Below are 12,070 nucleotides of genomic sequence, written 5' to 3'. Positions count from 1 at the left end.
GAGAGTATTGATGTGTACACCTGCATAGTCAATACTGTTCACAGCAGGTTTTGTATTGATGTGTATAACCGCCAATACCGCTGAGGAGGTTAACCACTTCCCTACTAAAGGGTTTTTCCCCTTCTGGACCAGAGCAATTTTCACCTGTCAGCGCTCTTTTCAATCACTCGCCAATAACTTTACCACTACTAATCACAACAAAATGATCTATATCTTGTTTTTTTTTCGCCAGCAATTAGCTTTCTTTGGGTGGTACATTTTGCTAAGAATTACTTTATTCTAAATGAATTTAATGGTAATAAGAAAAAAATAATTGATAAATGTAGAATTTTTCCAAGAGATAGTGTAGCACCAGTAAACTTTCAGCAGCTAAATTTGGGATGAGAGCTTCCCTATAGCTCACTCATTATTCATTTTCCGCCATTATAGTTTAAAAAAAAAACATGCTACTGTGGATAAAAGCGGCACATTTTCTTTGCCCATTTGTCCCGGCTATTACAACATTTAAAGGACCACTAATCGCTAAAATTTAAAATACAAGTAAACATAAAAATAATAAGTATATTTTTTCCAGAGTAAAATGAGTTGTCAATTACTTTTTTCCTATGTTGCTGTCACTTATAGTACCGGTAGGTAGTAGAAATTTAACAGAACAGAATAGTAGAAATTTAACAGCCCATCGCCTCATGTAGGGATTCTCAGGGTTTTGTTTTCACTAAGAAGCACTTAGTTAATGGCAGATGCTCTGTCCAACTGCCAAAAAAAAGTGTGCAGCGAGCAGGGAGACTGGCCAGCATCACTGTATAAATCCTTTTCAGGGAGTGTCTTTATAAAGAATAAAAGCCTTGCTGAGAATCCCCCATGAAAAGATGGACTACTCCAAAACCTGCCGGTTCTGTCAGATTTCTACTACCTACTGTAAGTGGCAGCAACATAGGAGAAAAGTAATTTATGGCTCATTTTACTCTGGAAGAAACATGCTTATTTGTATAGGTTGTGGGGTGCTACCCACACTCAGGGGGTCTTGAGTGCAGAAATAGGAATACTTCCAGCAGGTTCAAGTGCAAGCAGGCCAATGCCTGTGCTTTATTAGCTAGTTGCTCAGCAAAAAAAATAAACAAACCCAAAATAAATCCTAGCCGTCTGGCTCCTAAACACCTCACTAGGTAATGCTAACTAGTCTAAACAAAAACAGTCTCTTTTTTAGCAACAGGAAACAAATGCAGAGCAACTTACATTAGCTGTAATTTCTCATCAGCACACAGCAGGCCAAGGGCTCCTTTCCTCTCAGTCTTCAGTGTCAGACTGAATCCAGAGCCCCACCCAATCACAGACCTGCTAAACTAAATAACTCACCTGTGTAACACAGGCTGAACACATCCCGGAATGGACCGGATGGCCAGGGAACCCACCCTGCTCTTCCCTGGCCAACTCCAGGACCCTAACTGGATTTCCTTTTTCCACATAACTTGCAGATAAAAGAAAATCTACACTTTCCTGGAGTTTTTAGAAAATACAGCGCTGGAGTCTGGGTGAAATATAAACCCCCTCCCAGACCCTTTCTGTAAAGCACTGTGACACCTTGTCACATATCCCCCCCCTCTGTTCGAGCCTGTGGGGTCGGACACTGTTCCCAACCATACAATATGTTCGAGACAGAGCGTCAGCATTGGCTTGTAGTTTTCCTGCTCTGTGTTCAACTGAAAAACTAAAGTCTTGTAGGGACAAAAACCAGCGAGTTACCCGTGCATTATGGTTCTTGGCTTGAGACATCCAAGTTAGGGGGGAATGATCTGTCACCAACCGAAACTGTCGGCCAAGCAAATAATACCGCAAAGCCTCCAGTGCCCACTTAATGGCAAGGCACTCTCGTTCCACGATACTATAGTTACGCTCAGCTGGGGACAGTTTCCTACTCAGATATATAACGGGGTGCTCTTCCCCATGCACTGCTTGTGACAGAACAGCCCCTAAACCCACATCAGAGGCATCCGTCTGAACCACAAATTCTTTTTTAAAATCGGGTGCAATCAAAACTGGCTCACTGCATAGGATCAACTTAAGTTTGCTGAACGCGAGGTCTGCACCCTTATTCCAGGCGATTCCCCCTGAGCTTTTCCCCTTAGTTAGATCTGTAAGTGGAGCAGCCACAGTGGCAAAATCTGGGATAAACCTTTGGTAGTACCCAACCATACCCAAGAACGTTCTGACCTGTTTCTTGGTGTGAGGTTGGGGCCATTCTTTAATCGCTTGCACCTTCTGGGCTTGTGGTTTAATGAGACCTTTCCCAATAATGTAGCCCAAATACCGGGCTTCCTCAAGGCCTATGGCACATTTCTTTGGGTTAGCTGTTAACCCAGCTTGTCGGATTGAATTTACCACTGCTTGAACCTTGGGTAAGTGACTCTCCCAGTCCTGGCTAAATATAACCACATCATCTAAGTAAGCTGATGCAAATTGTTGGTGTGGTCTGAGGACTTCATCCATTAACCTTTGGAATGTGGCTGGGGCCCCATGCAACCCAAACGGCATTCTAACATATTGAAACAGGCCCTGTGGGGTGACAAATGCCGTCTTTTCTCTAGCTGCTGGTGTAAGCGGAATCTGCCAGTAACCCCTGGTTAAATCTAGAGTAGTAATGTATCTTGCCGGGCCCAACCTCTCAATTAGTTCATCCACCCGTGGCATGGGGTACGCATCGAACTTCGAGACGTCATTTAGTTTCCGAAAATCGTTGCAAAACCGTAACGATCCATCAGGTTTCGGCACTAACACGATGGGGCTGCTCCACTCACTATGGGACTTTTCAACGACACCTAAGTCCAACATTCGTTGCACCTCCTCAGCCACTGCCTGTCTGCGGGCCTCCGGTATCCTATATGGTTTCAACCGGATGCACTTTTGAGGGTCCGTGACAATGTCATGTTCAATGACATGGGTACAACCAGGTTTATCCGAGAACACATCAGAATTCCTAAGGAGGAACTCCCTTACTTCCTGAGCTTGGGGACCCGTCAAAGCTTCAGATACTTTTACATCAGGGATTCCTCCCTGCTGTGGGATGCTGAGCAACTTAGCCGCCATAGCAACTGGTGGCTCCTTCCAGGCTTTTAACAGATTTACATGATAAATCTGTTCCTTTTTTCGCTTATTGGGCTGGTAGACCTTGTAATTTACATCATTAACTCTTTCTACAATTTCATAGGGCCCCTGCCATTTTGCTAGAAACTTACTTTCTGCGGTGGGCACAAGAACCAATACCCGATCCCCTGGGTGAAAAACCCGAAGTCGGGCATCCTGATTATAAACGCGGCTTTGAGCCTCCTGAGCCTGTCTCATATGTTTTCTCACGATTGGCATCACTGCTGAAATGCGGTCCTGCATCTGTAGGACATGCTCCACCACAGACCGATGGGGAGAGGGCTCTTCCTCCCAGGACTCTTTAGCTATATCCAAGAGTCCCCGAGGATGTCGCCCATACAAGAGCTCGAATGGGGAAAAACCAGTGGAAGACTGGGGTACCTCGCGCACAGCAAACAACAAGTAAGGTAACAGACAGTCCCAATCCTTCCCATCTGCTTCGACCACCCTTTTCAGCATCGCTTTGAGAGTTTTGTTAAAGCGTTCAACCAAACCATCAGTCTGAGGGTGGTAGACTGATGTCCTTAGTTGCTTTATCCCAAGTAGCTTGCACAAATCTCTCATTACTTTCGACATGAAAGGTGTCCCCTGATCTGTTAAGATCTCCTTGGGGATACCAGTTCTGGCGAACATATGAACTAGTTCCCTAGCAATTAGCTTCGCTGAGGTGTTTCGCAGAGGTACAGCTTCAGGATATCTGGTGGCATAGTCTAAAACCACTAGGATGTATTGATGTCCCCGTGCCGATCTTACCAGGGGTCCTACCAAATCCATGGCAATTCTTTCAAAGGGTACCTCTATAATGGGCAGAGGCACCAAAGGACCCCGGTAATGAGGGGCAGGGGACGTCAATTGACATTCTGGGCAAGACTCACAATAGCGCCTAACCTCTGCAAACACCCCAGGCCAATAAAACCTCCTCAGAATTCTTTGTTGAGTTTTTTCTGTAGCAAGGTGACCCCCTAGTGGATTCTTATGGGCCAGATCCAGTACCACCCTGCGGTGTGACTGAGGTACGACCAGTTGCTCAACAACCTCCCCATTTAAATTATCTACCCGGTACAGAAGGTCATGGTTAACTGCAAAGTGGGGAAAAACTCTCTCAAGATGCCCAGACTGTGTTTTCTCATCAATCACAGTCACATTCTCCCAGGCTCTAGCTAAGGTAGGGTCCTGTAACTGGGCAGTGCCAAACTGGTCTCGGGAGCATTCCAAATCTGGCAGGTTAACGTCTTCCTGTGTCACCAGAGTCTCCCCTGATGTTTCTGCAAACACCTCTAAAGGGAAATCATCAGGCTCCGGGGGAGCTACTTTTGGAGTTGGGACTTCATCCCTCACATAGTCAAACTCTGCTTTTGAGTCTCCTTCTAGGAAAACACCTGTGCTGGCAGAGTCCAGAGACTTAGCTTCCCACAACTTCCAGAACAGTGGGAAATCACGTCCCAGGATAACACTGTAAGCTAGAGCCTCAGATACAGCCACAATATGAAAGGCAGACCCGACATGGGTCTCAAATTCCACTATGGCTGTTGGGTAGGTCTTCACATCCCCATGGATGCATTGAACTGTAACCTGCTGTCCCAGGATCTGGTTTGTGTCCATCAATTTGGCATCTATCAGCGTGACCAGACTCCCAGAATCCAGCAGCGCCTGTACTGCCTTGCCTCCAACTTTAACAGCAGCCATATGTGTGCCTGTGGTAGAGAGAAATGCTGGGCGAGCAAAGAATGACACTCGCCGAGCTGTGTCACATTCCATGGGCTCAGCAGTGGAAGGGCAGTTGGCGGCTATATGCCCAGGCTGTCGGCAGCGCCAGCAGGTAGGTAGTCCGGACGAGCTTGGGGCTGTAGCAGCTGCGGAACCCCCTCTTTCAGGCTGCAGTCGACCACTCCGGAACCCCCGAGCTCCAGCATACCTGTCTGTTGCCCCGGGCAGCCTCTTCTTTGGCCCTTGACTTTCTGACTGTCTGTCTCCTGCAAGATACCCTTCTGCAGCTAGATATCGTTCGATCATCTCAACCATTTGATCTGCAGTCTGTGGATCTGCGTGGCTGACCCATTTTCTCAAGGTGTGTGGTAGTGCTGTGAGAAAACGATCCATGGTCACACGCTCGACAATCTGTGGTGCTGTCAGGGTTTCTGGTTGTAGCCATTTTCGTACCAGGTGGCAGAGGTCATGCATTTGAGACCTGGGAGACGTGTCAGTTTGATACGACCACCGATGAACTCGCTGAGCCCTTACTGCTACAGTAACGCCCAGTCGGCAAAGAATCTCCTTCTTTAATTTATCGTAATCATGTGCACTTTCAGGAGTCAAGTCAAAATACGCCTTCTGTGACTCTCCAGTTAGAAATGGAGCAACCAGGCCTGCCCACTGAGTTTTGGGCCAATCCTCCCGCAGAGCTGTGCGTTCAAACGTATGGAGAAAGGCCTCTACATCGTCATGAGGGGTCATTTTCTGCAGGAAATGGCTTGCTCGTACAATCCCTGGGGTAACACCTCCGGATAGATTTTCCTGACTTCTTTGAGACAACTGCTGCAGAACTTCTTTCAACGTTTTTCGGTCCTGCTCCGCTGCCTCAGCTAGTGCGGCTGTTGCTTCAGCATATACTTGTCTGTCCCTTTCAGCCGCTTGTGACTGGGCTAGCCTGTCCCTCTCGGCTGCATCCGACAGAGCTGAAATCTGTGCACTGAGAAGGCGGACTGTCTCCAGATGAGCTTCCTGGTGCCTGACATTCGCATCTTGGAGTGCCTGCTGCTGTCTGTCACTGGCTTCTTGAAGCCGAGAATTTGTCTCTCGCTGCACATTGTTGGCTTCCTGCTGTGCTGCACTCAGTTGTGCTAAACGCAACACAAGATCCTCCATTTCAGGTGCATATAATTTGCATGCAAAAAAAAAAAATTTTTTTTTTTTTTTTTTTTACTGTCTTTACACCACGCTTCTGCAGTGATATTCGTTGCACACTGTAGCGGATCCTAGTGCCCGCATCCTCCACTAATTGTGGGGTGCTACCCACACTCAGGGGGTCTTGAGTGCAGAAATAGGAATACTTCCAGCAGGTTCAAGTGCAAGCAGGCCAATGCCTGTGCTTTATTAGCTAGTTGCTCAGCAAAAAAAATAAACAAACCCAAAATAAATCCTAGCCGTCTGGCTCCTAAACACCTCACTAGGTAATGCTAACTAGTCTAAACAAAAACAGTCTCTTTTTTAGCAACAGGAAACAAATGCAGAGCAACTTACATTAGCTGTAATTTCTCATCAGCACACAGCAGGCCAAGGGCTCCTTTCCTCTCAGTCTTCAGTGTCAGACTGAATCCAGAGCCCCACCCAATCACAGACCTGCTAAACTAAATAACTCACCTGTGTAACACAGGCTGAACACATCCCGGAATGGACCGGATGGCCAGGGAACCCACCCTGCTCTTCCCTGGCCAACTCCAGGACCCTAACTGGATTTCCTTTTTCCACATAACTTGCAGATAAAAGAAAATCTACACTTTCCTGGAGTTTTTAGAAAATACAGCGCTGGAGTCTGGGTGAAATATAAACCCCCTCCCAGACCCTTTCTGTAAAGCACTGTGACACCTTGTCACAAGGTTTACATGCATTTTAAATTTTACAATTCTTCGCTATAGCGGTCCTTTAAATTGTGGCCCTAATACCATGTATGGCGACATTTTATTTGTAAATAAATGGTGCATTTTTTCATTTTTACGTCCATCACCAATTACAAGCCCTTCCTTGCAAAGACAACAGTAACATACTTTCCTGATATATTAAAAAAAAATCCCTAAGGTAACTATGCATTTTTTTTTCAATGTCTTATTATATTTGCATTTTTTTTATTTTGCCAACTATTGGAGAGTGGGGGAGGTGAGAGGTCAATTCTAATATTTTTTCATTAAGGTTTCTAGCCCCCTTACCCCCCCCCCCCCCCCCCTTCTTCCTCGACTGTGGAAGATAATGAATATCTATGTCCCTAGGCAGGAACTGAAGTCCTGCAGGATGTAGATCTACAGTCTGAAAAAAGTATAAGTGGTTAAGATTACGTGCAGTCAACTTATCCTTTTAAATGGTCAGATTCCTCCACAACCTACTTTGGAATTCAACTAACCAAAAATGTGTAAATGTAAATGCTATATTAAGAGGGGGGGGGGGTTTAAACAGAGTGCCCTCTACTAGTTTAACTTCCCCGGACAGAAAGAAGTGAAGCCAGCCGGAACCCGGAGCAGCGGCAGCTCCACAGATTGTGACCGGTTTCATTCTGAAATCGATTCACAATCTGTTTGCAGTAAAGGCAGCCATATGATGCCTCTCTGATCAGAGAGGGATCTATCTGTTGGTCGAATCTGATGGCAAATCGACCAGTGTATGGCCACCTTTAGGATCCTAGCAACGCCCCTGTTCAGAGGTAAGGACAAATATAAACGGATCGGACTCACTCATAAGCAGTAGCGATTCCCTTGTCTTTAGAACTATTTGGGGACCCGTAGTTCCGAAGAGCGATTTGGTCATACAGCTTTACTGACTGACAACGCTAGAATGATGGGCTGCATGGAGGACCGGCAAAGCACTATACCAGCCTTTCTCAACCTTTTTACCCTGGAGGAACCCTGCAAATAACTTTTGGATTTCAATGAAGCCCTGCAAACAATTTTTGATCTTGAGGAACCCAGGCATTTACTTTGCAGGAGGCGTGGTCTTTAAAAGTAGGTGAGGCTGTTTATTTCACTACCCCCTATTAACCTCCTCAGCGGTATGGACGACTATACACGTCCATCACCGCCGGAGGTCGCCGCTCAGGCCCTGCTGGGCCGATTTGAGCGAAATAAAAAGCAGCACACGCAGCCGGCACTTTGCCAGCCGCGTGTGCTGCCTGATCGCCGCCGCTCTGCGGCGATCCGCCGCAAGCAGCGGCGAAAGAGGGTCCCCCCAGCCGCCCGAGCCCTGCGCAGCCGGAACAAAAGTTCCGGCCAGCGCTAAGGGCTGGATCGGAGGCGGCTGACGTCCATGACGTCACTCCGCTCGTCGCTATGACGATGTAAGCAAAACAAGGAAGGCTGCTCATTGCGGCCTTCCTTGTTTATTTTGGGCGCCGGAGGCGATCGGAAGAACGCCTCCGGAGCGCCCTCTAGTGGGCTTTCATGCAGCCAACTTTCAGTTGGCTGCATGAAACAGTTTTTTTTTTAATTAAAAAAAAAACCTCCCGCAGCCGCCCTGGCGATCTTAATAGACCGCCAGGGAGGTTAAACTGCCACTCATACTATCTCCTTTATCCTAGTGCGTTTTATTTATGTGCTCATTATTATTCCGACCCCCAATTTAGTGCTTCTGTTTAAAGTACCCCTATAATAATGTGCTCTATTATACTCCCCCCCCCCCCCCCCACGATGGAGGAAAATGCCGAGGAAACCTGCTCTAGGCTATCCGAAACCTTTCCTCTACTTTGGTAAGTGTCAAACCTGAAGTAAACGTCTCCCTTCAGGTTTACTGTAAACTGTTGTAGAGTTTGTGAAAATTACATAAATAAAATAACATTGAAAGCACAGAACAAGCATACCTAGATCCATTTTGGAGGAGGACTGCGAAGCTGGACTGTATGTGCCCCAAGGACAGGAGAAACATTCATAGCGATGACAGCACTGTAAAAAATAAAAATAAAAACTAACAGTTGTATGATAAATGTGATGGTATATCTACGTCCCGCAGGACTTCAGTTCCAGCCCAGGGATGTAGATATTAGTCAATGGCTGCGAATGGCAGCCACTCACGCGGGTACTCGCCGCCGCCCGTTAGTGGGGCAATAAGGGGAGGGGGGGGGGGCTGCGTTTCCATTCATTTTGTCAGGCATAAAATCAATTCTTTATGTTTACCTGGTGAACAAGTAATAAGGATGCTAACCAGGCAATCCAAAAGTTCAAATCACTATTACTTTTCTTGTTGATAAATGATCATTCCCCAGTTTACCTCACTCACTCAACCTCACACAAAGGAAGTTGCAGGGCATGCTGGGTTGTCCTTTTTTGCTTCTCTACTTTCCCCTCAGACTTAACTGATGCAGTCTGATTGGTTGAAGCCTCTTTACCTCCTGTTTTCCCCTCCCACAAGTCTCTGATTGGCCAATATTTCTTATGCTGAGAAAATGCACTTTCTATAGTGAAGGGCAGGCAAGTCAGGCAGAGGAGAGTAAGGGAGGAAATGACATCAGGATTGGCTTCTTCAAAATAGCCACAGTTAAAATGGGAAAGGCTAAGAAGGATTTTCTCTTTTTTTACTGTAGAAAAATCACTAAAATCAAAACTTGGACTGCAATACATAGGTTATGTAAGTAGAGCAAGTAATTATCTACTTACAGTGAGTTGCAAAAGTATTCGGCCCCCTTGAAGTTTTCCACATTTTGTCACATTACTGCCACAAACATGAATCAATTTTATTGGAATTCCACATGAAAGACCAATACAAAGTGGTGTACACGTGAGAAGTGGATCAAAAATCATACATCATTCCAAACATTTTTTTACAAATAAATAACTGCAAAGTTGGATGTGCGTAATTATTCAGCCCCCTGAGTCAATACTTTGTAGAACCACCTTTTGCTGCAATTACAGCTGCCAGTCTTTTAGGGTATGTCTCTACCAGCTTTGCACATCTACAGACTGAAATCCTTGCCCATTCATCTTTGCAAAACAGCTCCAGCTCAGTCAGATTAGATGGACAGCGTTTGTGAACAGCAGTTTTCAGATCTTGCCACAGATTCTCGATTGGATTTAGATCTGGACTTTGACTGGGCCATTCTAACACAGATAAGTTTTGTTTTAAACCATTCCATTGTTGCCCTGGCTTTATGTTTAGGGTCATTGTCCTGCTAGAATGTGAACCTCTGCCCCAGTCTCAAGTCTTTTGCAGTCTCCAAGAGGTTTTCTTCCAAGTTTGCCCTGTATTTGGCTCCATCCATCTTCTCATCAACTCTGACCAGCTTCCCTGTCACTGCTGAAGAGAGCATGATGCTGCCACCACCATATATGACAGTGGGGATGGTGTGTTCAGAATGATGTGCAGTGTTAGTTTTCTGTCACACTTAGCATTTTGGCCAAAAAGTTCAATTTTGGTCTCATCTGACCAGAGCACCTTCCACACGGTTGCGGTGTCCCCCACATGGCTTGTGGCAAACTGCAAACGGGACTTCTTATGCTTTTTCTGTTAATGCCTTTCTTCTTGCCACTCTTACATAAGGGCCAACTTTGTACAGTGCATGACTAATAGTTGTCCTATGGACAGATTCCCCCACCTGAGCTGTAGATCTCTGCAGCTCGTCCAGAGTCACCATGGGCCTCTTGACTGCATTTCTGATCAGCGCTCTCCTTGTTCGGCCTGTGAGTTTAGGTGGAGGGCCTTGTCTTGGTAGGTTTACAGTTGTGCTATACTCTTTCAGCAGTTGGCTGATGGTGTAATGGTTAAGGGCTCTGCCTCTGACGCAGGAGACCAGGGTTCGAATCTCGGCTCTGCCTGTTCAGTAAGCCAGCACTAATTCAGTAGGAGACCTTTGACAAGTCTCCCTTACACTGCTACTGCCAATAGAGCGCGCCCTAGTGGCTGCTGCTCTGGCGCTTTGAGTCCGCAAGGAGAAAAGCGCAATATAAATGTTATTTGTCTTGTCTTCCATTTCTGAATGATCGCTTGAACAGTGCTCCGTGGGATGTTTAAGGTTTTGGAAATCTTTTTGTAGCCTAAGCCTGCTTTACATTCATCAATAACTTGATCCCTAGCCTGTCTTGGACCTGTCTTGTGTGTTCTTTGGACTTCACGGTGTTGTTGCTCCCAATATTCTCTTAGACAACCTCTGAGGCCGTCACAGAGCAGCTATATTTGTACTGACATTAGATTACACACAGGTGCACTCTATTTAGTCATTAGCACTCATCAGGCAATGTCTATAGGCAACTGACTGCACTCAGATCAAAGGGGGCCGGATAATTATGCACACCCCACTTTGCAGTTATTTATTTGTAAAAAATGTTTGGAATCATGTACAATTTTCGTTCCACTTCTCACATGTACACCACTTTGTATTGGTCTTTCATGTGGAATTCCAATAAAATTGATTCATGTTTGTGGCAGTAATGTGACAAAATGTGGAAAACTTCAAGGGGGCCGAATACTTTTGCAACCCACTGTATATATGTGGGGTTTCTGTTCTGAGATAGTATCGCTGACAGCTCCTCTTTAATACAAGTCCCCGTGTCAATGAGATGCCTGCGTCACTGTATCTTCCGGAGTAACATTACTTCCTGGTTAGTGTACTTTTAGTACGCTAATAGGAAATACGCAAGGACATCTTGTGGCCAAATAGTAAAATTACACCCATTTAAAATTAACCCCTTAAGTCCCACCCTCTCTCATAGTTACATAAATAAATGATATGCATAAAAAAAAAATACATAAATAGTTACCTTAGGGACTGATCTTTTTAAAAATGTAGGTCAAGAGGGTATATTAATGTTACCGTATTTTTCGGACTATAAGACACTTTTTCTCCCTAAAAGTCTAGTCCGAATGTACGGACGAGCGACTAGGTTTGTCCTCTGTCCACCAGTGTGTGGCATCCCTGTGTGCAGTGTCCCTTCCCTGTGTGCAGAGTCCCTTGTCCCTGTGTTCAATGTCCCCCTGTATCCTGTGTACCTTAGCGTCTCCCCTGACTCCTCAGGATGCAGCCAGCAGCTTTGATGAGAAGTAGCCATCGACCAATCAGGTAGGGGGGGCGCTGCCCCAAACCGCCAATTTCAGGGCTCACGTCTGCATCCTTCTTACAGGACGCGATAGTCCCGAGGGCGGAATAATGCTCAACACCGGGGCCAATCACTGCACATCGTGGGCGAAGCTTCAGGACGACAGCGACGGTTGTTACATCGAGGCCAATCACTGCACAAGG

The 12,070-nt window shown here is 46.0% G+C and overlaps 1 long non-coding RNA gene across 1 annotated transcript in view; it reads right to left on the bottom strand.

The window, feature by feature from the left end:
- LOC137528576 (uncharacterized) overlaps positions 1-12,070 on the bottom strand; it is a 54,046-nt gene that overhangs the window by 25,801 nt on the left and 16,175 nt on the right. Inside the window, exon 3 of the long non-coding RNA XR_011023427.1 lies at positions 8,702-8,783. This is a non-coding gene — a long non-coding RNA (uncharacterized lncRNA). The remainder of the gene's footprint in view (positions 1-8,701; positions 8,784-12,070) is intronic.

This window comes from Hyperolius riggenbachi, chromosome 8 (assembly GCF_040937935.1).
Source record: "Hyperolius riggenbachi isolate aHypRig1 chromosome 8, aHypRig1.pri, whole genome shotgun sequence".
NCBI classification, from domain to species: Eukaryota; Metazoa; Chordata; class Amphibia; order Anura; family Hyperoliidae; genus Hyperolius; species Hyperolius riggenbachi.
Note: the sequence above shows the minus strand (reverse complement) of the source record. Positions and strands in the feature narration are given on the sequence as shown.